This window comes from Parasteatoda tepidariorum, chromosome 6 (genome assembly GCF_043381705.1).
Source record: "Parasteatoda tepidariorum isolate YZ-2023 chromosome 6, CAS_Ptep_4.0, whole genome shotgun sequence".
Lineage (NCBI taxonomy): Eukaryota > Metazoa > Arthropoda > Arachnida > Araneae > Theridiidae > Parasteatoda > Parasteatoda tepidariorum.
This window is the reverse complement of record NC_092209.1, coordinates 59,738,142-59,760,838: the sequence shown is the minus strand read 5'-3', so window position 1 is coordinate 59,760,838 and position 22,697 is coordinate 59,738,142. Positions and strand designations below refer to the sequence as shown.

The 22,697-nt window shown below is 27.3% G+C and overlaps 1 protein-coding gene across 2 annotated transcripts in view; it reads left to right on the top strand.

Annotated features, from left to right (window-relative positions):
* LOC107452468 (thyrotropin-releasing hormone receptor-like) overlaps nucleotides 1-22,697 on the top strand; it is an 88,502-nt gene that overhangs the window by 15,893 nt on the left and 49,912 nt on the right. The gene's annotated exons all lie outside the window — the stretch shown is intronic.

The following is a 22,697-nucleotide window of genomic DNA, read 5'->3' as shown; positions in this document are numbered from 1 at the left end:
AACATTCTGTAAAAAGATCCATCATATCAAATTGACAAAATTATTTCAGATAATATCTTTATTTCTGTTGTATATGAACATCATTATAATTAAAATATTTTCTTATGAATTTGCAAAATTTTTATCCAATTGTTTATTTTATTTAAATTTTCATTTTTTATGATTGAATCATTTCAATGTATTATAAATATTACTTTATCTCCCATGACATTTGAAGTGAGTAAAAAAGATATTCTTTTATTTAATGATTGCATTTTCACTAAATAGGAATCAATGTTAATCGTTCGAGCTCCTCACCTTAATTACACTAATTAATTTGTGTATACGATATTCATGTTTTAAAATTGAATGCACAAGCACGTGTTTTTTTGACAAACGCGTTTTTATTAAAAAAAATTATATTCTTGACCTTTGAGTTGAAGTAGGATAGCAGTCTAATATTTAGACCCTTTAACGTTAATTTGACTTTTTACCTTATATCATTAACTCTACCAAGCCGTATTTTCAAATTCTGTTTTTAAAAACTATTTGACCTATTTTCTTCAAACTTTGGCTTTTTCCATTATTATTACTTAAATAAAAAAATGTAAGATTTGTATACATTATATGTATAGATCTTTTGATATGTTTAATAAGTTCCTGACTTATAAAAAAATACACAACTGTTAAAATTCACTATAAGGGACCCAAACATTCAATAGTTCTGCTGATTAAACTGTTAGGACCATACTTTTTCCAATTGCCTTTTTTTGTGAGTCGAAAATCCCAAATTATTGAATAAAATCAATTCTTTTAGTTGAAGTGCATTTCTTGTAACTTATTATACTTACTTATTATCAGCGGTGCAAATTAATTCAAATATATAAGGTTAAACGTTCGAACATTAAAGATTGAGACCTAGTAATCAGAAACCCGATCATTAAATGAGAAGTTATTAAGATTCATTCTTTCTTTGCACACTTTACCCTAAAAAACACAAATAAAAGTATATTTTCATTTCTCAAAATACTGCTCTAATTATTTTGGAAATGATTTGTAAAACAGGGGCTCAAAGTTTTAAGACTGAGTTCAATTAAATCACAATCAAATTTAGCTTAAAATATTTAAAATTCAGAATATATGCTTCAATGATTCAAAAACTTTGAATAGGTATCTCTCTATCCTATCGATCCTTGTGTTGTTTGAGTGACGTTGATCCTCCTATATGGTGTGCACGTTAAAGTAATTATTAAAAAAGCTAAATGCGTTCTGTTTTTTTTCTAGAATGGCGATAATAAATAAAATGACGAAATTTTTTTCTTAATTTTGACAAAATTCGTTTCTTTGAAGAAGTTACGATAGTTATTTCGTCACTTAAACGGAACTTTTTGGTTGGAGTGTATACCAGGAAACGGTTTCGTCAAAAACGAAGAAAATTACGTAATACTTGAGTATCCATTTTTTACATAGTACATATAACTGAAGATATAAATTGACTAATATCAAATATATTTTTGAGATTTTATGCTTTTCATTAAAGGGCAATGTTACTTTAAACAAATAGTTTTAAATGAATAATCATAGAACAATTTTCGTTTACTAGAATTATATAGGACATTTGGTTATTTTTGTTTGATTTTGTAACAAAATTTAATTGTTTGGTTTTGTGACATAATTCGATTTTGTATCCATTTTTTGCATGGTACATATAACTGAAACCGGAAGATATGCACTGGCTAATATAAAATATGTTTGTCAGATCTTATGCGCTTTATTAAAGAGCAATGTTTTTAAGAAACGTGGTTTAAATAAATAATTATTGAACATTTTTCGTTTACTAAAACTATATAGGGCATTATAGGACATTTGGTTATTTTTGTTTGATTTTGTAACAAAATTTAATTGTTTGGTTTTGTAACATAATTCGATTTAGTATCCATTTTTGGCATAGTACATATAACTGAAACCGGGAGATATGCACTGACTAATATAAAATATATTTGTCAGATCTTATGCGCTTGATTAAAGAGCAATGCTTTTTAGAAGCGAGTTTTAAATAAATAATTTTGGAACATTTTTCGTTTACTTTAACTATATAGGATATTTGGTTATTTTGTTTGATTTTGTAGCATTATATTGTAGAAGCAACTTATTCAAAAAACTCTTATTCCATTTTAATCTTTTACGATGTAGAATTTTTGTTTAAATTGTTTGCAAAATGCTAATAATAATAGAGAAGATATAGAAGAAATAGCAGTTTAAGCCGAGATACTTTATAAGAAACAAAAGGTCGTAAATGTAGTAGCAACAACATCCATAACTTCGAACATTTTCTCCAGACTTTCGGCAGCAATTTTGACAACGTCAGTTCGATTTCTAGACCAATAAAACCAGTGGACGAAATATCCAATATCACCCAAGCGTCTGTCTTGGTCCAAAAGGCGTAGACATAAAGAAGATTGATTGATTGGATATTTATTGAATGCAGCCAAACACGACTAAGCTGTTTTTATTTCACCACAAATAGTTGGTCATCAAATATTTGATGGTTTTATATAACTTTTTGAGAAGCCTGTTTATTTTGGAAATACGCTCATGAAAGTTCTTGAAAAGGCTCAATTGAGAGAAAGAATATAAAAATGCAGGTTTATCTGACTTATAAGCATTAATCTCAAATTGTTTTTCTGAAGTGTCAGAGGCCATCATCTTGATAAAGCTCCAATTAAAAACGAAATAGTTTTCATATTATTCTTATTTTGTTAATGTGTTCTGTGTCTATTCTTTGAATTTTCGTTCCGTTATTCACCCATAAATCAAAAATTAACTCTATATTAGTGATCAATAATTATTTTAATTACCTGCGAATAATGACTTTGACTACCTGTCTAAAATTATAAATAAATAAATCATAAATTTACTTTGAAATAAAGTTTGGTTTTTAAAAAGTTTCAAAAATTTAAAATCTCGAAAGTAGCATTTCAAACTATTAGAAATTATAAACCATTACTAATGAAAGAAATATCCAAATAACAGTATCTATTTCAATTATTAGGGGGATCGGAAATTAATATCGTTTCGGCGAAGTTATGTTCGTTAGTCTTGAAAACCATTTCATTTTTTTCGATCCATTTCGATTCATTTTCGATCCATCTTTTAAAAGTTGTTGCTAACGAGGGTGAATACATTATTGATTAAAAATTAAATCTTAATAACAAATATCAAACGCACCGAAACGACATTACTTTCCAGTCCCCCTTATAAATTCGTTAATTTGGAGCATAAAAGTACTTATCGAAATACTTAATAGCACATATGACATTTAAAAATTATTATTATTATTATTTAAAAAAATTATTAATATTTATAATTTGTTAACAATTTATTAGTTACATAAATAAATAATACAAAGACAAAAACACAGAAAAAAACACCGGAATTTTAAGCTGTATTTCATAACCATAAATTATTAAATTAAATTGTAATATTTTTCACTTACTTTCACCTAAATTTAAACAAAATAATGAAAAACGTTTGAAAAATAAGTTTAATAAAAATTCTCTCTCAAAGGGATAAAAAAACTTTTACTTAATGGTTCTATTAGTTTTTTATTAGTAACATAAATAAATATTCTAAACCCAAATAAAAAATCCTTACGATCAATAATATTATGTTATTTTAATATTTTAACTGGATGTAAAACCATATCCTAACAATATCCGTTTACTTGATGTATATGACAAAACAGATATCGATAATATAACAAACTGTTATCAGGCAGCTGGCAATAATTCGATCTGTAACATCTATACTCATGTTGCCATTCACTGACATAAAATAGAGTCAATAAATACGAAGAGTGAAACATTGCAATGCAATTTAGAACTACGCAACACTATATATTCGTACAATATTAAGCAATTGTTATTTATCTAGATGAGAAAGAATGTGATTTATAAATAGTAAATAGAGGTCAGCTGTATCATCAATCATCGATTAAGGCCAAAAGAGTCAACTGTCCCTTTCAGCTGATCATACATTACCCATTTATTTACGGTCATTAACAATGATATAAATGTTTTCAACAACGATTGAGAAGAAATATTATTTATGGAATTATTTTGTTTGGGAAGAACCACCCATCAAAGAAATTGATGTAAGACATGTTTATGGTTTAATGGTTTATTTTCATAAATTAGTATCAACTTTAACTTAATTCACGTTTGAATGAGTAAAACATTTAAATATTTTTGTCAATTTGTTTTATTAATTTAAAGGAATTTCAACACTTTGTAATTCAGCATTCAATTTTCATTTTAAAATATGTTCTATGATATTTCATAATTATGTTACTAACTACTATAAATGTAAAAATATTTTGTATTCAGTTCTATTTTATTTCAATAAATATTGTATCTGAGAGAAATTAATTGATAGGCATAGTTTATTTCATAACCGTAGTTGAACAGCCGACCCAATTTTATGGGTTTACGACTACTAATGTTCAACTACGCAGCCTTGTAGTTTTAAACTCAATAAAGAAGACAGGGGAACTCCTGGAAAAAGTATTGGAGGGTATTTGCCTTTGTAGAGGACTTTTTGATGGAACTAACCCGCATTTGCGTTACATGAAGAGGAAGACCACGAGCACCTCCCACGGTTAGCTTGATGGCAAGTGAACTCTAACCCATGATCCGTCTACCACTAAGAATATTTCACGTCAGCACTGTGGTCAGTGTAAGGCGGGTTCGGAATTCGTATCGATCAGATATCCCCGGGATCGAACCCCGGTCCCCCTCATAGGAGGGCAAGCGCTCTATCCCCTGAGCCATTGCGGCTTTGATAGGTATATTATCCTAATCCAATACCCTGCTTATACTGAGAAAAAAAGTTTGGTCAAAACTACCAGAATATGGTAAAGTGTTTTTTGCTATATGGAAGCACGAAAATTCCTGATAATTTTTACCTAGTTAATATTTAATCATTTTCCTTAATTTAACCAAAAATGTGGTTCAATAATATATGATGAAAGTTGGTAAATCTGGTAAAATTAGGTAAGTTAATTTTATCATTATGCCATAGAGCATAGTATAGAAACCATTCAGTCGGATTAATTTACTTTTCAATTTTTCTTTAATGTGTGGTCAATTGTGCGGGCAAACAAAAATTTCCGGTAAACAAGAATTTCCGGTGAACCAGAATTTGCTAAAATCTGGTGATACTTTACAGTATAGTATAAAAAATTTATCAAATTAAATTTAATTTTATGTTTTGTATTATTACTAAATACGTGATAACAAAAACTATAATTTTGAAGACCTAAATTTTAAGTAAACCTTTACCGTTTGAAATGAAATTGTTACCCAATGGATGGTTCAAATACAGTATCTTTTGGTGCTTATTACCAGTATTATGGTTTTTTGTCAAAAATATTATTTTTTTTTATTAGAAATATCTTCACAACACTTTACGGTAATTTTGCCAGAATCGCTTTTCCATGCTTGCTCAGTGACATTTCATTTAACTTCACTCATGCTATAAAATGAACTAAATAATTCTTGTGTAATAGATAACATTTGTAATCATATAAACTAAAAAATCAACAAATTAATGGTTTAAATACATTATATTTTTGCTTTTAATACCAGATTTATAGTTTCTTTTACAATAAATGTCATTGCCATACAGTACAATAATTTTACCAGAATTTTTTTTCTCTGTGTAAGTTCCTTCAGGAAATCGGTAATAGAAAACTGTCATAAAAAGTATTCTTTACAGAGATATGTAATAATATTATTAATAATAATTACTATTATTATAAGGTCAAAGTAGATAAATAAGTGAAACAAAACGATGTAGAGATTGGCAATTTGTAACACTAACAGCAAATAGAATTATTGTCAATATTTACATCACTATTGTACTTGATTGTAGCATCGATTTATTATTTTTGTACTATTTTTCAGGTGAAAGAGAGATGATTATTATCAAAATTGGGCTTATATTTAAAAACGAGAACATTATTAATCGATAGATTTATCTTTATTATTCTATAGATATTTAATCATTTTATCGTTTAAAAAAGAGAACGATGCATGAACAGAAATATAAATTAGTTGGATTGGTAGAAAATGCTCATGAAAATCAAAAGAGCTAAAAATATATAAAAAACACTTGTTTCAATACAATTTATTACAATTTGTTCTAAGCGATAGTAGTTAACAAATCTAAAATTGCCTCGCTTGTTCTCATTTACTAGTTCAGTAGTTTGTTAATTACGAATTGTTTGAATGAGACTTGAGGTGTGAAAGAGACATGATTTGCGTCCCAACTAAAAGCTCTAAATACAAAACAGTCCAAATGAGACTAACATTAATAACAAGGAACTATGCACACATTGATTCTACTATTAACAGTAGAACATCGAAAATAATTTCGACAGATAGGAAATATTGTTATTTTGAATTTGCTAACTACGCGAAATTTTTTTTTGTTAAAATTACCGTACTCTATAATAACATTTCTGATAAAAACTATAATTCAGGATAAAAACAAATAAAATAGGAAATTCCATTCATACGGTAGCAGCTTACTGGATATTCTGGTTTACAAAGTTACAGTATTCATTTAAACGCATTTAGTGAAAAAATACTAAAATGAAACATAAATTTCATCGATTAAATGGTTTTTAGGCCATGCTCTAAGGTAGCATGACCAAAATTACCAAATTTTAACACATTTACTATCAAACAGTCTGGTAAAAATACTATAATTTACTGTCATTTTTAAGAAAAAACATGACCAAAAAGAATTATCTTCCTTGAGGTATTCCAATAAAGCCAGAAAAATGGTGAATTTTACCATAATTTGACAGTTTTGTCCAGTTTTTCTTTCTCGGTCAACATACTGTAAATCGATGCATTAAAAAATTACGTAAGTGTAATGTGTATAAAAATCAAAAACGTGTGGATTTGTGTTAAAAAGTAGTTTTAACGGAGCATGTTGCGAAATTAAATTTCTTATATGATATACTTTTTACATTTGCGAAAATCGCTGAGTCACACTTAGTAAAAATGTTTTGCTGTAAATATTAGGATACAATATTTTACGATAAAAATGGATTTTACGGATGATGCCGGTACAATGTGCCGGTACCTTATGCCGTAATTTTTTACAGTGTAATCAGTACTTAATTATTTATCAAGCAACGTAATTAAGGAACATAATTATGCTTTTTTTTCAGAAATGCCATTGCCAAAGAGTACGGTATTTTTAAAAGATTTTTTTTTCTTGCAGCGAACATCTTGAAGTTATTTTTTTGATCATCCAAACATCAATGTACCATTAATGTTTCTCTTAGATTCTGCTTCAAATTATTCTCGGATATTCACTTTTTTTAGTATTTGTTACCCTTTCCGGTGACATCACATTATTATATTCATAAAACAAAGCAATTGAAATGCACAACAAACGGAAAGAAAGGTTAACTACTCACAGAATCTTTGAAGTCAACAATTATGCTATGAATCATGGCAATGGAAAATAATGGTCAAAATTATATCGCACCCATGCAATTTTTCCGATGCAAACACAATATCAATTTTAACTTTTTTTTAAATTCCCGACAATTAGGTTTATAGAAATAATTTTCAAAAGCTCAAATTTAGAAATAAATAATTCATGTTTACATTGTGCTTTAAAAAATTTAAGTGACGTAACCTCAGTTTAAGATAACTATCAACGTTTATTTCACTTGTGTTCCCCTTTCATAAGAAACCAAACATAAAATAAGCCAACAAGAAAAATTAAAAGCTTTCATTAAACTGCCATTTAAATTCCCTTTAGATTACCGAATTATAAGCCAGAAAAAGACAAAAATTATATATTTTAAACATTTGAGAAAAAAGTACTTGTTCGCATTTCAAATTAAACAATTTGTGGTGCTAATCATATCCTATGAGAAAATTCATTGCAATGAGGCTGAACTAATTTCATCAAGTAATAAAATAATGGTAATAATAAGCAGGAAAATAAACGTAATAAGACAAGACTGAATTCAACATTCTTCTAGAAGTTAAATTTTACAAACAAATCAGAAGTTAAATTTTTTTACAAGTTAAATTTTATAAATATAATCTAAACATAAACTTTGTAATTTGAATCCTGCAACCTTCTGGTTCTTTTCTCTTATCTACAATTTTAAGCAACAAGAAAAATATTTACTTTAAATTGTTTAAAAGAATTCGATATTAAATATTCCGCTTTTTTTTTTAGACAGATGTATTGGATTTGGTTTACGAAACTTAAACTACGCTTTCAAATGATAAAGGGCAGGTTTCTAATTAAACTTGAATAATTCGAATGTAGTTGTGTTCTAACAGGTCGTAGCAACCTCAACTCTCACAAATTGCTTACGTTAATACTAAGTGAAAATGCATGTTTCTGAGAAAGAGGCACTTTAGTCAATTATATGAGCTAAATCAATAGTACTGAAGCTAAATGTTTCTCCCAATCCATTTAAGTATTGAGATATATACTACTTACTAGTCTTATGTATTTTAAAATATAAAAAAAAAACATGAATGGTTACAAAAGCTAAGTTGAAACTAAAGATGTAATCTAAAGCGTGATTAGTGTATTGAATTATCGATTTTCGTTCAAATATGATATTGATATTTAGAAGATAAGAACAGACAGTATCGTATTTTGTTCTTAAAATTGTTTGCGATTAGAGTAAAATGATTGATTGATGAAAGAAATGAAAATAATTACACAATTATGTCTTTTGGTTCTTGAAATAATAAGGAGTTAAAAGCTTTTTTATTTTTTAAACTTCCTAAATGAAATTAGACGTCTTTGCCTACCTTCCAGTCTGCTTTTTTTAAAGTACTTCAAGTGCACTACAGAAAGTTTACATCAAAGAAAAATTAGATTAAAAAGGTACCACTGTTTCAGAGATCCACGTGTAGTTCAAAATCAAGTAATGAAATCACCTAATAAATATAAAATCAACCTGATCAATATGAAATCAACCTGATCAATATGAAATCAAACTCATATTGCATAAGTGACAATAATACTTTTAATTATTACATATTACGTGATCACACTTTCAGTTTTTGGAGCATTTTTCAGACTTGTCAAAAATGAGCAGGATCGTGATGAATTTGTTATTAAATAAGATTTAGTGCTCAGTTTTATTTATGCAGCATTTTAATTAGCAAAATATATTTAATAGCTCGATAATTTTGAAGGATTTTAAAATAAATTCGCAACTTCAAAATTGAAATAAATTCGCAACTTCGTTAAACTCAAAATATTCACTCACTCTGGTAAAATTTATATTCTAAAATTACTGTAAAATAAACGACAGTAGTCTGTCCATACAATTAACCGTAAAGCTTGCGGTAAATTTTTTTTTTTACCTTTGCGGTTTCGAAACCGTTTACAACTAGTATGGTTAAAAAAACATGAATACAAATCTATACAGGTTTTTAACCATTTACAACCAGCATGGTTTCCAATCCGTAAATAAGAAATTAAACTGGACATGGTGCTGCCATCTATACGCAAATAAGAGTTACGTGTTTTAATTGTCTAGGTCTGCAAATCTGGGAGTGTAGGATACTGAAAACTCCTCATGTGTTGAAGGGAAAGGAGAGAATATTGTGGTGTCAACGCTGAGACTTGAACTCTTCTGTCGGTTATAAAATTAACAGATTAGCCCCCTCGTTTATAATATATACCCAGATGAAAGGTGCTATGTGCCTTCTTTAGTTAGACCTATTTTGTGCTATAAGATTCAGGTTGTTTAACCTTCCGTTAGTCGCGCGCACCTCACAGGTGCATCCCTACTGCATTTCCACCTCCTTTGCCGTCAAAAGATTTTTCCGGGGGTCGAGCCTAATGTTATGTTCCTAACTTTGGATTACTCAAATGTTCGTGTAAAACCGACCTTAGAACATGTCGATGGAGAGTTGGAACCGCTCAAATCACCCCTCTGGTGCAGCGCGACCATTGACGCAAGTATTATGGATATAATATTTTTATGAATTAAATATATATATTTTATCTCATTTTCTGTCCTACTCAACGTAGCAGGTATAAATGGTCAAGTTATATACGAAGAAAATGGTTACGGAGTAAAAAACCGCAGAACCTTCTTGCGTCAATTGGTTGATTATCTTGGGATGGAGGAAGAGATCCGACGCGAGAGCAAGAAAAATTTATCTTCGGTACTTCGCTAAATAAATTTTTTGATATTTATCTCTGTAAAGAGTCTTAAATTGGAAACAATTAAATATTTAAACTAGACTAAATTTCATTTGGCTTTCAAAAAATCAGAAACACCTCATAGGTGCAACGCGATTAACCATGTCGGAAACAAGTGCGCGACTAACGGAAGGTTAACCATATTAGGTGAAAACAGTTAATAAATGGTTTTTCTTACAGTTAACAGTTTGAATACCATCTTATTTATGGTTATTTGACTGTTTTGTTTAAATAAGGGAAATTAGCATTTAAAGAAATTGCTATGTAATCATTTCTCTTCCGAGAAATTTCTAACAGTGTATTTGTCATTATGGTATATTAATTGAAATAGTCTCTTTATAAATTAGTGACTTTCACTTGTGAGGCAATTTTGAACAAAATTCACAAAAAATTGTCTAGTTTCCTATAATTGTATTAAAAATTAAGCAGTCTTGCGACTATATGAATGGAAGGTACTTTTAAAAAGAAACGTTTATTACTACGTTTTCTGCAACAATTAACTCTTTATTAACCTTTAGTATTTGAGTTTCTTTTTTTAAATTCATAACTTTGTAGTGAAGGGATGATATTCTTAATTAATACTCTTCAGGGCATCTCAGCTATTTATTTTAAAAGTTGACAAGTTGTGAGAATATTAAAGACTTATTTGGTTCTTTATACTAAAAAATTCTTATACTTATTTACACACGATAATTAATGGACATATGAGTAAGAATAAAAAGTTAATGTTATCAGTAAAGTATGAAAGCAGATAATATTCACATTAGCTAGCTCATCTGAAGATTAACTAGAGTAATCCTTTAAAGTGGAGAATCAAGAGTTCTCACAATTTATCTACGCAATGAGCACATAGATAATTTCCGTATTGTTAAAATGCAAAAGTCTGTTTCGATTATCCTGTCAACTAATTTGTTGCTGATTCGATATTCTTGCCTTGATTCTTAAGGTATTAAAAATAAATAAATGTTAATTTTCTTAATTTAATAATATTTTAAATTTATTGATACTTTGTACTTTACTTTTTAAAGCCCTTTAGGATTTTATCAACTAATGTGATTGTTTTATCGTAATAACTTGATTTTTTAAGTCAGGAAAAGAAATCAATAAGCAACATTCAGTTAATTTAATCGTACAGTGACGTTGCTGTTGTTCCTGTAATTTTTTTCTCACTTTAAAGAGTCCCTGATGTATAATATGCGCATTATCTAGGTAAATTGTCACATTCTCTAAAAAAATGATCTTTTACGAATCATCTTAGTTTGATCATTAGTCAGATAATCAGTAAAATATCTTATTTCTATACTTTAGAAGAGTATTTAATTTCTGCAAATTCATAGTTTACATATTTTAATAAAAACACTCCTCATATTTTCAATTTTAAAATAGTTTATTATTTCAACGCTTTTTACTTTAAAAACATTATTGATTGCATACAAATAAGCCGTTTATAAAATACCACAATTGTCCTTAGTATATAAAAATGAGTTTTCTAATTTGATTTATTTATTTCTCGAATGAAAAACCTTTTTTATAAACGTTTTCTAAACTAAATTCAATAAAACTATGCTTTATAAGAGAGTGGCTGCATATCTTTGAACATTTGCAATGAAAACAAAGACAAAAACACATGAAAATAATAACACAGACGCAAAAAAGAAAACAAACAATGAAAACAACTCTTATCTTCATTTCCTGTTTATTTTATTGTTTTATAAAGAAGTTTTGGCTTCTTTCATTTTTTTTTTTTATCCTTATGCTTTCATAATTGATTATAAATGTTGATAATTTGTTAGTGACGGAAATTCTTTTGTATCGTTGATACTTATTTTTAACAATAATGAAACAATGTTCGGCATTTTAAAATCAATCAAAAATGAAACTGCATCCATTCTTTATTTGATTTGACAATAGTTTATTAAATAAAGAATGTTTCATATTTTTTATTATTTTTGTTTTTTCTAGTGCATTCAACGTAAAATAATTTTGATAAAAATATTTTTTTTTCAAGCAAGTCTTATTTTAAAATAATTCGAACATATGTTGCCATTCAAAGATTTTTAATCGAGTTCAATTTCTTTTGTGCCTTAATTTGTACGATTTAAAAAGATTATTTCAAACTTGTAAGAAAATATACATGTTTTGCTAAGCTGATTAAAGAATTAATTAAAAATGTGCTTTTCAACGAAATATTGGCGTAAAATATTTTTAATTCCGGATATTATAATACAGAAATGGGTGAAATTCAGAAATTGGTGAAGGAAAGAATATCATAAGCAATCAAAAATAGTGTTTTAAACGTATTTAAATGTGCGATTGAAATAATACATGCAAACCTACCTTAAATTGTACGATTTAAAAAGATTATTTCAAACTTGTAAGAAAATATACATGGTTTAAAAGCTAGTTAAATAATTAACTTAATTTTCAACGAAATATTAGCATAAAATGTTTTTAATTTTGGATATTGTAAATCAGAAATGGGGGAAATTTAGAGCTTGGTGAAAGAGAGAATATAATAAACAATCAAAAGTAATATTCTAAGCATATTTGAATCTTAAAAATCTTTCTACTGAACAATAGCGCAAAATTAATTTATTGACGATGATTAAAAGTGAAGATATGATAATAAATTCTAGGGTAAAAAGGTTGTGAAACAATAAGGTAGTGTATGACAAAATATCGGGGAAAAAACATTTTTTACTACGAGTAACATTTGCACTTTTAACAAATTCCAAAGAATTTTTGAGTTGAAAGTTAAAAGCTTTTTAATGGAATTTTCTAGGGATTACGTTTCAGGCCCATTGAGCAGCTGTATTAAAATAAGCTAATATCAAAACATTTCACTTCCTTAAAGTTTAAAAAGATTTCTAACCTTTAATCAGTTTCTTTCATGCAATTTCCATGCAAATAATTTTGTTTTTACTCTTAAGCATATTTGAGAGCGTTTTTTGTATATCTACGGGACATACGGGTTATAGGGTAAATTTTTAATTGAACCAATTTTTAAGCTATTCATTTATATATTTTTATGTTATTATTTAACATATTAATTAGATCCGAAAGCCCTTATCAATAGCAGCATTTTCGTATATTTGTGAATGATACGGAATATTTTTCACTTTTATTTTATTTTGCAATATATGTATTGTAATAAGTCTGCCTATGATCGGAAACATTTTCGATAGTTTTAGAAGCAAATGATAGGAATTTTTTTAATTAAACCAATTTTCAACCAGCTTATTTTTTATATTATTTGATACTAAGCATCCAAAACGTACTCGAAAGAACTGAAGCATTTATCCAAGAAAGATACGTATTTTTTTAATAATCAATCCAATTTTCAGCAGTTAATTTTTTTTAAAATTAACAGAATTCACATCCGAAAATGTTTCTTTTTGACTGAATGCATTGATCTGGCAGCATATATCTAAATGCATTGATCTGAATGTATATATCTAATTGCATTGATCTGAATGCATAGATCTGAATGCATTGATTAATCCGTTTATGAATAAAATATGTTTAGCATGAAAACTTTAATTGTAAAGATCTCACATAATGAGATTCAATAGCTCATTTACGGAATATAAATTTAAGTTTAAGCAATTGTCTCAGATAATTTTTGTCGTTTGGATTCTAAGAATATATCTCGATATTTACAGTATTTCAATTTAAGTTCAAACTTGCTTTAGAAATTAAAGTTTCTAGTAATTCACTAGCATTTTAAAATATTTATTGTATTAAAAAATATAGCTAATTTACATTAGTTGTTTTAAAAAATATGAATTTTTTGTATGTTTGTTTTCAAATGAAATCTCTGATTTATTTTTTCTGTAGTATTTATTACAAGGCAGTAAATGATTAATCAAATTTACCGTAGAGCAAAAGCCACTAGTGCTTATTCATATCTTATTTTTGTGCTTGTAAATACATTGTTTAGAGTCAGTGAACTTAGAATAAACTTTATTGGGGAAAGTCAAAGATTCTCAGACCAAGGTAACCCTATGTCTTTTTGAGACCAGTTACGACTTAGTCCTCTAACTCCAAGTTAAAAAAAAAACTAAAATAAATAAATTCAATCGTTTTTCAGCGAAGTTTTGATTTGAGTTTAATTTCTATCTTAGTCGATAGACGGAGAAACAAATTCTTGTAAAATTACTGTACTATATGTTAACGACATTTATAGTAAAGAAAATCATCACTCTGGTTAGTAAAACAAAAAATATATGGTATTTGATCCATACTTATGGTACTTCTCTCATTCATATGGTAACGATTTACGGGAAAGTTATATTCTCAAAAATGAAGTTTTGTTACTATACGTTAAGCAAAAAAATGCAAAACTGGAAATTAAATTTATGTGAATAAATGGTATTTATACCATGCTCACGAGAAAATTGTCACATTTTATAACGTGTTATAAAACCATAGTTTAATTTTACTTTCACGAAAAAGTTAACCAAAATAACCTATAAAAAGTTAACCAAGTTAACCATAACCAAAAAGTTTTGGTAAAAATTACTGATTTTTTTGTTTTTTTAAAATGCAAAAAGCATGGTATGTTTTATTATATTCCGGTACATTTGACTCTTTTTAGTGCGTGTATTGCATATTCTATTGTATACGTTTCTAATTTATTAACACTGGAGTGCAACAAATTATGTACTGAAAAATTACTATTCTTAAGAAGTTTTAAGTATTTTTCCTTAACCAAAGTTAAATTTTGTTTTTAAGTTTTAATATAATATTTTCATGCATTAGTTCCCAAAATATTCATGTAATAGAAATAAAAATTTTTAAGCATAACTTCCGAAATTTCGTCTCTTAAAGATCTATAGTAGCATAATAAAAGAAAAAACTCGCAACTACTTTAAAAAAAATTATAAACTATAAGAAATTTGGAGTTATTTTGTTTCACATTAAAAATTAACGGTAACTGAAACTGAATTAACAAGTCTTAAATGCACTTTGATTCCAATCTGTCTTTTTCTCTTTTCTTTACAAATAATTAGAAAATTTAATCTACAAACTTAAAACTTCTTTTAGTCTTCGGCAATAATACTGCAGCAACTGATGATTTATGTTTCAAGTCATAAATTGAAGAAGACATTTTATTGTTATCTAAGAATTAATCTGCATTTCTTAATAGATTTCAGATTCATGGTTTTATAAGATATTTAAAATAGATAAAATTTCAAACATCTAATTTTTACTTTGATGCATGTCTTTCTTTATTAAGTTTGAAAGTGGAATTTTAATTTAATCATGAATTTTAATTTTTATGGAAGAGAGTAAAAAATTTTATTTTCTACTGAGGAAATATGAAACCAATTTTTTGAGTATTTAAATACATTATAAATGTTCATTTGGAAATGTTTTGTTAGCGATATTTTCATAGCAAACAAGCTTTGCTATGAAACTAGAACTAGCTAGAACAAGCTAGAACTTAAATCCCCTCCTTTTTACCTTTTCGAATATATTTAAAACCACTTAACCGAATTGATCAACCTCATTATCATTTTCCTATTATTACTCAATTTAGACTCAAAAAACTGAGAAACTAAGTAAAATAATCCTTTTTTTTACCTTTTCTGTACACGTTCAGTTAAAGAAAACGATGAAAAGATAATAATTTACTTAAAAGCTTTTTGTAGGTAATAACACATTAAAGATTCATTAATGCACTTTGGATTATTCTCAATCCTTTTTTCTCCTACTCAGAGAATTTTATTCTTTCTCTGAAAGATTGCATTTAAGACGAGATAATTGTTTTCTGCATTTTAATTTGGTAACCAAAACTTAATCGTTTATTTCAATTTTACTAAAGATGTATTGTTAAAGTTTACTTTTCTCTGGAAATCATCAGCAATTTAACGTAAAATAAATTAATTTTTATAATGGATTTTCCCTCTCTAATTTCTTTAATTAATCGTATTTACATGTAAAACCAATATATTATAGCAATTTATTTTATGTTAGAAAAAAATTTAAATAATTGAGCTTGATTAGTTAGCATTCATATATTAAATGTTTAAGTAACACTGTTGATATGGTTATTGAGTAAACAAAGTATCATAGTTTGGCGTTTATCACATATCTATCTTAAATTGTTATTATTATAAATATACACAGCACCAGTAAAAAACGGACCACCCTGGGTAACTTTTGATCTAATAATCGGATTTTCACGTTCTAGTTCCAATTTTAATGGCTTGAAGAGGGGAAGGCTAGTTAATTAATGCAGGTGATATTTTAAATTATGAAATCAGACACAAAGACGTAATTTCTCCATAATTTGAACGTCAGAATTCTTTGAAAAAAATTTATGTTTATTTTTGTGTCTAATACATACTTTTTTGTGGCTGTGATTTCTTAACTTAAAATATCGCCTGCACTTATTAATTAGCATATCTGAAGTCACCTCCTTAAACCATTAAGAATGAGTCTTAGAACGAGAAGATCCGATCATTAGATCAAAAGTTATTCAGGGTGGTCCATTTATTTTGGCTCTCTGTAGATACATGCTAATTTGTTTAAATAGATTATTAAAAACAATTAGTTGGTGAAGATTGGTTTATACTATTTGTAGATATTTCAAAAATTAAATTGGGTGCAATTTCGAAATCTAGGATTGAATCAGATATAATTCAATGTCGAAAGTATGTAGTATTTCAAACGAATAATAGATAATAAAATAACAATTAAAACATGTTTTAAATTCAGTTTTCTTGTTTAAGACTTTGATATCCAGTTATGCTAGTAGAAGATTAATGCATGAATTGCAAACAGTAATTCCTACAACTGATGCAACTTAAAAAATTATGAAATATAATTTGAGTTTCGATAAAAAATTAAAAAAACGTTATTATCTCTGTGTAGGTATTTTATTTTTGTCTAAATAAAATTTGATATTTCTAGATATTTAATCATAATTTCTCTTTAAAAAAAAACATATTATACGGGCAAAATCTATAAATCTCATATCTCGTTGGGTTTTTACAATTAAAAATCAAAAACGAGAAAAAAAATCATGTCATGGAAACAGAATATTTTTTTTTCCTGAACTCATTATGATATTTTTTTCTTACTTTTCTTAGCAACGTTAAATATCATAAAAAGCATAAAGGCTAATTAAGTTGAAGATATTCGTTGCGGCTGATACGTTATTTTTACTGAATAATCCTATTAGCATAATCTTTAGAAATGGTTTAATTTTCTTAAAAAAAAAGGAGGATGATAATTTGTGAATAATTAAGAGCTCTCTTTGACTTAATGTAATTTTTCGCAAATTTTAAATAAGTTATTTTGTCATTCTGGAGAGTTTTAACAAAACACTGAGCTTAGAATATGGCTTCAATTTTTTAAAAAAAGAAAAAAATTATATTTTTTTATAAGCGTCGTTGAACAGCAGACCCAATTTAGGGTTGACAATCGCCAACGTCCAGCACCGTTGTCGAGTAATTTTAAATGCAATTAAGAAGACAAATAAACTCTTGGATCAAGTATTTGGAGAAATTTGCTTTCATGGAAGACTTTTTGATGAAACTAAACTGCGTTTACATTACATGGAGAAGAAAACCACGAAAGCCTCCCATGCTAAGCCAGACGGTAAAGAGATTCTCACCCACGATCCGTCTACCACTGAGGATATTTTATGTCACTTCGGGGATCGGTGCGAGATCGGTTCAAAATTCGTATCAACTGGGATTCGAAAAGCCGTCACTGGGCCATCGAAAAGCCATCAAAAAGCCATCACTGGGATTCGAACCCTCTTGACCTCATTGCGATGCAAGCGAAAAATTGAACTTTAGATAATTTACGGCACCCGTCATTTAATTTTCTAACACTATTTATCTTGCATAAAAAAGCGCAAGTTTATATCCATCCTTTTCAAATTTAGCCTTACTATCCAATGAAACAACATGTATTATTGATATGAGTATATTAATACTAATTATAACATAATATTTATTCTTTTTTAATTTTTATATTACTAATAAAGATATGCTAATAGCATATTTTAATATTAAAATATTAAAATATACTATTAATATAATGTACAATAGTATTATGATATTAAGATAAAATAATTAATTCAAAAATTAAATATAATATAAAATATTTAAAGAAACGAAACGAAAGAAAGAAACTTCATAAAAAATATTCTATATGAAATGAAGATGTATGTAATGAATGTGTATAAATCTATTATGTAGTGAAATCGTATTACATCTTTACAACTTTTTTATCTTAATATATCTTTTATCTGCTTTTGTAAGCATATTATTAGTGAGAGTTCTCTGCTAAAAGCTCTAGCTCAGAAAATAAAAAATAAAAATAAAGTATTTCGTCCTGAGACCAACTAAGGTTTTATCAAGTATATTAATACTACAATATAAATAACACAATGTTTATATATTTTTAATTTAATATTATTAATTCATTTTATTAATAGCAATATTCAAAAAATATACTCTAATATAATAATATTAATCTAAAATAATTCACTCAAAAATACAATGAGATATAAAATAATTAAAACAAAAACAGTGTAAACATTAGTTAAATTTAACTTTGAATTTCACTGACAAATATTCTGAAAATTATGATGTAATGAAGTCTTATTACATCAGCTATTATATGCATATTATTTACGAAGACTCTTAGCTAAAAGCTCGAGTACAGAAAAAAAATAAAAAATAAAAATAATAAAGCTCTTCCTGAGACGTGCATTAGTCATACATATAAATCAAAATAACACAAATTAGCTGCATCAAGTTATCTCAACAAAAATATCTTAACAACACTGTAAAAAAAAAAATTCTATAACGGAAAATTTCTGGCAGCAAAATTGCCAGATATTATACATATAGTGCGGAAAAAAACACGCTGAGAAAAACTTCCTGTAACAAAATACTACAGAAAATATCGGTATGCCTCATATATTCACTGTCAGTCAGTGTTCGATCCACTGCCAGAGAATTTGGCATGCAGGTATTCTCTGGCATTCTCTGGTTTGCATAGTGAAATAGATCCTTAAAATTTGATAAGTTCTTCAATTATTCTATTTGTAGTATGATTTCCCGCAATTTTGCCGCTTTTATGTACCTATGACGTCAAAGGTTTTCATATTCAAAACAGAAAAAAATGTGTTCTCAACAGAAATAATCTGTATCAATAGTTACAGATTTTTTTTAGCAGAATAAATGGGTGACTCTTCGGAAACATGAAAATTCGGAACAAAAAATTTCTTCAAATTTAAAATCTTCAAAATAATCTAATTTTTTTTTGTGTATTTATTTAGTTACATTTATTAATATCTTATAGACAGCAGTGCAATTTATTGACATTTCCTCTAGAAAAAAAATTAAATAGAAATTCACCAAATTTTGAATGCCTTGAAAATGACGCATTAGCTTAGAAGTTTAAAAAACGGTGATTTTAAGCTAACAGTAAGTAACTCAACTTAAGCCTTTATGTTAGATGGACCATAAATTGCTTAAATTAATTCTTTTTATCCTCTGTAGAAAGAATCAAAAAAATTTTTGTTGCTGACAAGTACAGAATAAAATTGTGTATAATAATCAATCATTAAGCAAATGACTTTGAAGCATATTACATTCAAGCATATTGCATCAAGCATAAGAATTAGATATTGAAAAATTTAGGGGAAGTTTTGAAGCTAGTTATTATTGGAAATATACCAGGAAAATGACATTTTGAAATTCAGTTGAATTTTTAAAATATACAAACAGTCAATACTAATGCAAAGTCATTTTAAGATGCTAACACTAATGCTATTTATTAAAAAAAAATTTAAAAAAAGTTCTTCTAGTAGTATCATATTAGATCTTGGAGCAAGGGACTGTAAATTGTTATATTTTGTGAGAATCACCCATATACCAATGTAAAACTTATTGGCATATTTTTCACGTATTGCATACACGTATTAGCATATTTGGTATCACCTGAATGTTTCTTTTGACAGATTATGATGTAATTTAGCAGTAAATTTCTGTGACTTTAGAGAACAGAAATTTTATGTCGTAAAGTTCCAGAATTATGTTTTTTTTTCGAAATGCTTACAGTCAGCACTTTTATAAGCTTTACACTATGCTTCAAACAATAAATTAAAAGTATCGACTCATTTTGCCTAAGTCAGAAGCTAAAGGGCTTATTTTAAGGATATATCTCCAGAATGAAGGTACTGACTCATTTTATTTGTATTAACTAACTAATAAATGCAAATATTTGTAAAGCTATCTTTGAGAAACTGACCCTGAAATATCATTGAAATCACACTAAATATTAATTTTAAAGAAATCAATACTTAATTTTGAAAAAATATTGAAGTTCATTAAGGAATGTTATAAAAATAAGTTGGCATGTGTAAACAAAGAAATAGTTACAAATTTACTTACAAGATTTTAAGTGCAAATAAAATTTGTTTACTATACTTAACTGATACTCTAATTAAATATCACTAAATATGAAACTAAAAAAAAAAATGGTTTAAAAATAACAACTTCATTTGCTTGATACCTTCGTGACGTTAACTTAGTAGTAAATTTTATTTGAATTGTATGCGCCTGAAATAGATAGGGATACAGAAAATAAATACGAGAAACTTGTTTTAAAAATTTGGGACTCGATTCCGATTTAAATTTTTTTTTCTCCATATCTTGTCAGAATGAATGCTTTACAACGATAATTAACATTAATTAGTGAAATACTTTACTTCCTATTCCCGTTTACTTCTAACAAAATAATACTCACACGTATTTTTAAATAAAATTTGACTTATTACAAAACTTTCTGAAACTAATTAGTTTTAATGACTAAGACAAAAACTCTTTTTTAATAAAAGTGTTACATGGTATCATGCAGGTATTAGGTAAAAATATCACTAACTATTTTGTTTCACAAAACTATTTTGTTTCACAAGTTTCTTAATATCGAATACAGTTGTCGTAATCATTCCTCATATCAAATGTAAGAGAGAATATTTTACAACTACCTCATTAAGGCTTTAAAACAGAATACAAAGCAACAAAAAAAAAATACTTGATGAAAACCATCATCAGGAAATGGTATGAAGTTAAAGATCATCTGTAATTAGATATTAAATCAATTCTAACTGATTTTTTTTTCTAGAAAATAAAAAAATAAAGAAAGAAAGAAAGACATTCTAAAAATACTGCTACTTTTAAAACATGCTTATGATGGTCTCAGCTTGTAAAAAATTATTTTGACAACATAATTAATATATTATGTGTTCCAATTATTGCAGTTGTATCGCATTATGTTGTATTATTCTTGCAGATATAATTAGATATATTAGTAGATAATATCCTGAACTTAAAATTATGCTTTCGTTTGTCACGTAATTCAATAAGTCATATTTTAAATAATCAAAGGACCTCATTTTTTATTTAATGTGTGGATAAATATTTCAAACAATACATTGGGAAAAAATATTTTTTGATATCATTGCTACAACCTACGATATGAAAAATTCCAGATCGAATTCTGGTTAAAATTATCGGCACACTGAGAGCAAGCTCCAAAATCCACTTTACCAGAACATGCTACGGAACAAAATAATCTGATATACCGTAATTTTTACACTAATAATTATCGTAAAATTCCTATCATTAAAAAGTTATCAATGTAGAAATTACGGATCATATATTATTAATATCAATATTACATTATAAACGAATCATACATAATAATATATACGAATCATATGTAATAATATATGTGAATCATATATTATTTATTAATGTAGAAATACGGATATTTTATGGTAAAATGGATTTTATGGATGATGCATCTAAAGTGTCGGCACTTAATTCCGTAATTTGATCCGGAATTTTTTAAAGTGCATATTTATACTTCTGCGCCATTTTCTATCAATATTTTCAGAATTTGCATCTAAATTAGCATTTTCGTATTCAAACCAGTTTAATTAAAGCTTGCTCTATTTTTTAAAATTATAATTGTCAAACTGAACTTAGTATCTTAAGTCTTTAAGCGTCATTATATTCTATAATCTAATAAACTATTAAAATAAGATGCTCTGGTACTCAGTTATGATCGTAATTTTTTTATTCGGGCTTTATCTCGTAAACGATACCATCTGCACCTGAGCTTTTGCTTATATCCAAAGTTCGACATAGCTTAAACCTAGAATTTTCAACCACGTCAGATTGTACAACACTTTTTTAAGCATTTCAACGGATTTAATCTCGGATAGATAACGTCGTTTACATCTAAACGTGTAACTAAAGTACAAAATTCAGTATCTCTATAATTGAAGATCTTTCAACCATGACAGATTCTGCTAATATCCTTTAATGATCAACGCTAGTTTAGATGCTACGTAGCAAATACCGTCTACACCTGAGCTTGTGCAACGTCTCCTAAGTGCGATATTGCTATAAACA